This window comes from Haliotis asinina, chromosome 11 (genome assembly GCF_037392515.1).
Source record: "Haliotis asinina isolate JCU_RB_2024 chromosome 11, JCU_Hal_asi_v2, whole genome shotgun sequence".
NCBI classification, from domain to species: Eukaryota; Metazoa; Mollusca; class Gastropoda; order Lepetellida; family Haliotidae; genus Haliotis; species Haliotis asinina.
The window spans coordinates 3,447,089-3,455,569 of NC_090290.1; positions in this window are offsets into that span (position 1 = coordinate 3,447,089).

Below are 8,481 nucleotides of genomic sequence, written 5' to 3' on the forward strand. Positions count from 1 at the left end.
ACTCTTATTTATGCAGATCCACTTGTTTCGACTCTGTGATCACTCATTAGCATAAATTAAAATCCACAGGCCAACAGGACGTGACGCACGATTTCATGTGATGACGTCAACTGCTTGCCTTGGTGTATTTTAGCATGAATTTACGTAAATCTTATCACATTTGCGTAATGTATTCTCAATAAACGTCAAATAATATGTTCTTTCAGTTTTAAAAAATTGTACTAAACTACTGCAGAAAATTATGGAACTGTATCTCATTACACCACACGTAGTACACCTGTATCGTGGACCAAGGACTGCTTTTATTTAGTGCCTAGGATAGTGCTAAAAATATAAATATAATAATATTAATTAATTTTACACAACGGAATCCTTCCGTGTATTTGGCCTGTGTGTATCCGCCTTGCTGTAGTAAATAGTTGATGTATATGTATATATGTAAATTATCTTCGGATTGAAATCTGGAGGAAAGAAAGACAGTCATTCATTCATTTATTCGTTCAGTCGCACTTGCCACACGTCTCATCTTCATCTGTGACTATAAAGGAAGTCCTCATTTGATTGATTGAGTGCTTAATAGTATTTTACCATTTTTTTTGCACACTCATATTCACACACACACACACACACACACACACACACACACACACACATATATATAAATCACATATCACAATCGTAAAATAAATACACGTCTTTGAATATGTTTTGCGTCCTTTTTCTGTGTGTTTCGATTAATAGTAATGATGATTAAATGCACTTACAATATACAGTATGGTTCAAAATTATTGAGAATAGCTAAAGCATTTCATATTATTAAACGAGAACAAATCAGATAAAATTGAATGTATTGTAAAAGTGAACTGACCTTTTCATGTTGTGTAGGTAACAATTTAATATTTTATCAAGTCTCCTTGAGCTTCACGGCACAGTCTAAGACGGGTAGGCATACTTCCTATCAGAGAGGTTAGTGTCTCGTGAGTTATGCTGTCCCAGTATCGGACCACTTCTCTCTTCACGTCTTCAATTTTTGTCAACCCCTTTTGATTCACATATTCCTTCATCATCCCCCAAATGTTCTCAATGGGATTTAAGTCAGGACTATATGCAGGAAATGGTAATGCAGTCATATTTTTCTCCTGAAACCACTGCTTGGCATGTTTTGCGGTGTGTTTAGGATCATTATCTTGCTGCAAAATCCAGTCATTTCCATAAAACACATGTGCACTTGGAAGGAGAAAATTATCTAATATGTTAGTGTAGCGTTGACTTGTCAGATTTCCCTCAAACACACACAGCGGGGTCGTTCCTAATAAGGATATCCCTCCCCATACATGAAACTTTAGGCTGTATTTAGGTCGTCGATACAACGGTGCTGACGCAGACTTTGTCCATATTTTCACATTATTGGGATATATTGAGCTTTCATCAGTAAAAATCACATTTTCCCAGTCAAAGTTTTCATGTGCCAAACACCACTCAACACGCCTGTCTTTATGTTCTTGTTTCATGAGAGGAGAAGGAATTCCAGTCTTTTTCTCCCATCCAAGATCAATCAAATTTCTTCTAACTGTAGATTTTGATACAACTGTTGATCCCCTTTCTATCATTTCATACCTGATGTTGGAGATGCTTGCCCTTTGCTTTTCAGACGCTAAAATTCCCAGCCGGACGCGATCTGAGAAGTCTCCCTGCTCCTTTCTGGTGCCCCAAATCCTTTACCTCTTTAAACTTCTTCCTAATCCTATACACAGTAGAAAGAGGAGTTCCTGTTCTCTCTGCCAATGTATTTACATCATCAATTCCTTGATTACACAACTCAAAAATCAACCTTCTTTTATCTTCAGCAGACATTGTTGACAGTGCTGAGGAAAATGACGTCTGCTACAAATTCAGGGGAGGTAACTCTAATTGTACTATACTCAGTAGGCCAAGATGAGTTACCTCCCTTATACCATTACTTAGTTTTAAGTATCAGTGAATCAGTTGAGGTGTTAGGATAGCTCAAAGTAAGAAGAAAAATTCTCAATAATTATGAACCAGACTATATGTTTTCTGATGATATATTATCAGTTAATTGTTGTGGAAGGTGAAGAACATGTTCCTGCCTGTTCCCTTTCTACATGCTTGAAATTTGGAACTTGTGTCATATTTTGTGTGGATTACCATTACATGGTTTCACAACAAGACATTTTGCATTTAAAGAACTATTATTATTCTCCTTAAATCCAAGTGAAATGTTTTCTGGGGTTAAGTCAGCGTTACCTTCAGTTACAGCCACTAACCTTCAGGTCAGACTCTCCCAAATCATTTTAACATGACAACAAATACAAAATAGTTGGACAATTGTTTCTAATTCTATTGGACAGAATGTACTCATAGGTCGCGTGAGGGATTATGTTTCCTCCTTTAGAAGGGGATTTTATGGTTCCTCCTTTAGAAGGGGATTTTATGGTTCCTCCTTTAGAAGGGGATTTTATGGTTCCTCCTTTAGAAGGGGATTTTATGGTTCCTCCTTTAGAAGGGGATTTTATGGTTCCTCCTTTAGAAGGGGATTTTATGGTTCCTCCTTTAGAAGGGGATTTTATGGTTCACTTGGAGTTCGATAATACAAACTTGTGATTTAATTCATAACACAGACAATCACTCAACACACTGTACAGCGAATGTGGCGCAATTATTGTTATGAACAACTAAACGCAGAAATGGGATAGATAGACGGTCAGATGACATAGATCTTTTTCGAGACGAAAACGAATTCCTTAACCTGAAAATCGATTATGCATTCATCTGCATATACGCCTGGACCTGCCAGGCTTATTGAAGAGAAACTACGGTAAAACGGAGATATATTTGCAACCGTGACACAAGCCTGAATTTATTGTTCCGTGACAGCGTTTACGAAATAGCTGTCTCGTCCTGCTTGACATCTTGCTCGTTGATGGTGCTCAAACTAACACATCTGCAGAGGCCTAAAATGCCGTTACAACCTTGGGTTCCTCTCTTTCTCAGATACAAACACACATCGTGTGTTACTAAGCCGAGACTGTAATGAGCAACACTTACAAAGTGGCTAAAGAACACGTTGTGCACCTACATGAAAAGTCGTGCGCGTTACTGATAAATAGTAAAAGTGCATTCTCTCACTTGAATCTGTTAATGTTGGCCATGTAATGTCATTGTTACGTTTAGTGTATTCGTCAGCAGGAACTTTGTGAGATGTCGTGCTCGCCAGTTTTGTTTGTTTTATCATCGCTGTCTCTGTAACGCAGAAACATATATCACATGTGTCCACAACGCCTGTGTCTAATCTCTCACGAACACCACTGACATACTTCTTTAATCGTGGTACACCTCCTTCATACAGCATTGACGCCATACTAGGCACGCCCAGTCTTCCCCCAGTACCGTTCCCTTGGTGTAATGGATAATGCTACGTCTGGGGTTTGACCCCTGTCTGCGGCATACCAAGGGTAGAGGCAATGCAGAAATTGAACGCTCCACTGGAAACGTCGCCATTAGGTCCAAATGGTGTGTCTGTGGACGTTGAATCAACGAATAACGTGACGCTTGCGGGATACCCCGGTAAAACAAAGACATCGTTGGAACGTGCAAAGATGGTGTCGTATTATATGGATATACGAATCACGATTCAATCCTCACGTTGCTGGTGGTCGCCAGCACGTCAGAAGAACTGTTGGAAACAGACAGAACCCCAGATGTGTTCTGCTAACTGTTGCTGGTGGAGAAGGGGATGGGTGAGTGGGTGGGTGGGTATCAGTAATGGTTTGGGCTGGCTTTACGTATGACCATAAAGATGACATCAAAGTTGTTCAAGGATCAATGACAGGTCAAAAGTACACCAGAGACGTCATTGACAATACAATTGTGCCATTCATTCATGCCAATCCAAACAGACATTCAATCCTCCAAGACGACAATGCACCTCCTCATAGCGGGTACAGGACTATCGAGTACAGGACGCCAAACTTCAACATGGAACTGAATCTTTGGAATGACCCAGTGTCAGTCCAGACCCCATACAACATCTTTTGAAAGGCACTTGCTCGATAATGGTGTTAGTATCTGCACCGAATCTGCACCCATTGCAATAAAGATGTTGTCTATCAATAGAACGTGGTTTTCCCCCAAAGAACACGTATGGGATATTACCGGACGTGACAATAATGTTGATAACTTGGATCAGCTCAGCTCGCCATAGTCCACGGATGGAACAATTTGCCAATGCAATTTTTTAAAACGTTGGTTCGGTCAGCGTCAAATAAGTGTGCGTCTGTACACAGTAACAGTGCTAGAGACAATCAGCTGTTTGTTCCTTGCACCGTTTCTCTTTATTCCTTTCTAACGTTCAATATTCCTCCACAAAGATTCCAAACATGTACAGTGATGGAATTGGTAGCTTTTCACTTACATTTGTTTTGCTGTCCATAAACACAATCATGCTTGTAAACGTTTTGTCTCATTCTTCAGCACCATTTTCATGTCCTTCGTGTAAGACACAAAAACCAACCATGCCAAGTTCTCCATCCAGTTACAATAAATCCTATTTGTGTCATCAGTTATGAAAATATGATTGCTGCTAACGTTTCACCATGGGTATACATGCCCGTCTACTACACTAACCTTGTTCTTAGTTTTATTCAGACATATGTTCGGCGAACAGTCCCACCTTGTCAGAGCTTATGCAGTCACCTCATGTATTCAGTTGTCACCTTTTGTTACAACCTGTTGTGTGACAGATTGCATGTTTGTTGTATCAGCGCCCTACTCGGCAATATTCCCTACTGACTGATCCGTTTATTCAATACTGCAGGCCATATTACCTAAAGTACAATAACATATTATTATGTCATGTGACTAGCGTATGAAAATATACCCTAGGAGAATATTTGCATATGGCCAGGACGAGATATATTTACACATGAGAAACTTTCCACTGTCAGTACATTGTGTCATGTGTTAGGGGAAATGTTATTTATTCCAGAAGCAACGGCATGAAAACATCTACAAACGGTGCGCCTCCCCCTACCAGTTTCCGACAGTTTTATTTTGCGAAGTCGAAGCCATGAATGTATATTGCGAGTGGAACTTTCATTCGTACATTCTTAGTCTGACGAACAGCTTGGTCACTAGTTTCTAAGCAATCCTGCAGTCGTGTTCTGATTAGATTGAAAATCCCATTTGCATGAACAGTGCATGTCTGTTACTGGGTTTGCCTGCTTAAGCTCAAGTGATAAGAGAACTACTTTCTCTGTTGATGTTCAGAGAAACATGAGACAATTCAATACATTTATCATTTACACTTTCCAATTTTCTCACTGTACATGAATGCCAAGTAAATTCACTATTACACACGTATGTATAACTATTACACAAGTATGTATATTTACACGAGTAAATGCTCTTGCATGCGTGAACGCATATGCATATGAATGAAGATTTAGAATTAAGAACAGCATACATCCAATACATGCTTTAAATAGAGTGTTGTCGATTTGATTGTGGATTTTGTGAGGAAATAAGTCTGATGAAGTTACATTTGTTCCGCACAAAGGAGTTAAACCAAGGCAAATATTTCATTCGAAGTGCAGAATGTTTAAGACAGGAAATTACTACGTCACCCTCCTGTTCGATGCAGAGATCCATGCAGTGCTGACAACAGATGTTGTGGTCGCCCTTTTGTTACTTTTCCCTGTATGTATTTACCTGCAGAATGTTTAAGACAGGAAATTATTACGTCACCCTCCTGTTCGATGCAGAGATCCATGCAGTGCTGACAACAGATGTTGTGGTCGCCCTTTTGTTACTTTTCCCTGTATGTATTTACCTGCAGAATGTTTAAGACAGGAAATTACTACGTCACCCTCCTGTTCGATGCAGAGATCCATGCAGTGCTGACAACAGATGTTGTGGTCGCCCTTTTGTTACTTTTCCCTGTATGTATTTACCTGAGGAATGTTTAAGACAGGAAATTATTACGTCAACCTCCTGTTCGATGCAGAGATCCATGCAGTGCTGATAACAGATGTTGTGATCGCCCTTTTGTTACTTTTCCCTGTATGTATTTACCTGAGGAATGTTTAAGACAGGAAATTATTACGTCAACCTCCTGTTCGATGCAGAGATCCATGCAGTGCTGACAACAGATGTTGTGGTCGCCCTTTTGTTACTTTTCCCTGTATGTATTTACCTTCAGAATGTTCCATGTTATTCTTAATTTACAATATGCACGTACGAAAGACTTGTCTTAGAGGCAAGTAATATATGTTTCTGTATTAAAATCAGATTTACACCAGAGTATAGTGACAGATAACTTGAGGTTGAAATAGACAAATGCCAGTCCTGGATAAAGATATCTTGTAACTTTTGTTTGAAAGGGCTTATTTTTAAATAGCTTCTCGTCAGCTTGTTTGTTTATTGTTTACTCACATGATTCCAACGATATGATGACAGTTTGTAAATAATCTAGACAATCCAGATGTTGACATGAATATATTTAACTGGGATAATGAAACGATGACAACAAAACTGATCCCGGTAGCCGCTCCTTCCGAAGACCAGTTCTAACCCGGATCTACAGGGGTTCAAAACCCTTCTGAGAACGTTATTGGGTATATGTCACTCATCCTTTCAATACAGACCCACGTCTCTGTAGGTAACTCCCAAACCTTATATTTCATAACAGGCAGATAAGAATACGTCAATAACCCTTACAAGGGAGTAGCAAAGCTTCGCAGAGTTTATTTAAATAACTACCGTAGTGAGGGTGATTAAATGGCTTACACCGTGAGGGCATGCTTATTCATACTGTATTAGGAATGATGAGGATTATCAAAATTAATACTATTTTATTGGTTTTTTAAAATTAAAATAATTGCCCTTTGGCATTTAATCATTGTCCTGGGTCAGTTAATCAGTTAAAAATAACTAACAAAACAAAAACAATGGACACAACTCTTCCTAGTGGTTTAACGCCATGTATGAGATCAGTCTCTGCAGGACTGAATCGTATCACACAGGGAGAATTTGGAAAACACAGCTGTCCCTCATCAAGATGTATACAATCACATCAGCTATCAGACATTGGTCTAGACAATGATGCACTTTAGATGCATTTGAAATACACGCGGAAAACCTTTTCATATAAACATGAATTTCTACACGATAACCGGCCTTGTATGTATGTCCTCAGCCTCCGGAACACAATAATGAAGAGACGTCCTGCATACAAGACAGAGACAGTAGCTGTGTTCCCACACATCAGTCAAACCCAGTATTATAGTAGTACCATATTTATAAGTGATCAGTTTTCGTACACAGAAATGCCCACTATGTCGAGTAAGTTACCTGTCTTGATAATTAGGTACACATGGTTGACCTATGTGACGCAACCGCCAGTGGGCTGATGAACGTTCACTAACACTGTGCCTGTATCTAACAATCAGAACATTATTATCATAATCGATGATAATAATCATCATATATATACATGTTGGAACGGGTCGCCAGAACTAAGGTAGGCGAACAAGTGATGTAATCCACATTCTAGATGCTCTTTGAAAGCAATAGTCATCAATTTACCCGTGGAGATGACTTTTAGATTAGTTCTGAAGTCTGTAAGGCACATACAGCTACTCTGAGATCTACACCCCTATGTGTTTGGTGTCTCCGCAGCACGTGAACATACAACTCATGGCTGAGTGATACTGTACGCACGTGTTTTGCACCTGCAGTGCATGTTTATGTATACTAATGAATGACAGTAATGGTATGGTGGTAATTACACAGTGCACAGCGTGCATGGTCGCGTCATTTGTGTCTTATCTTCACTTTCCCATGATGTTTCAAATTTTCCACATTGGGTCACCTCACAGGAATGTAGTCATAATTTAAACACAATCGTTAACATAAATAGCAATGACCTTAAAATGATGATTAGTCATGGCATTTTTAAACTTAGTCGACACGAACTCTGCGCACATGAGAAGACGACAGCGTGATATTTATGGTGGATGAGAAACGTTACCCCTATTCTCTTTAAGCACATTCATATTTGCATAATAACCACTGGCGGATCTCGGGCGGGGCAGGGGTGGGTGTGTGGTTGTGTGTGTGGGGGGGGGGGGGGGGAGGATGGGGGTTGGGGGGTCGTCCCTGGGGTTTCTACTTCGACAGTGGTCTGTGGTTCTTTCCAAAAGGTTTGTGGGAAGTGGGGTCCGGGGCTTGGGGTGAGGGGGTGCCTTCAATACACTTGTTTTTGAAAATGCCTAAAGACCACATTGGAGTTAATGTTATGGCATATGATGTAGAAAACAACCAAACACTGACGTCAAACTAATGCCCGCATGTTATGAGTCGCGGAAATAATCCTACTGGCCCTGAATCTGGTTATGCATAATTCATTGAAAGAGAAACAGTATACTTGTCTTAATAGTGATGACGGAGTACATGTGCCTTAGG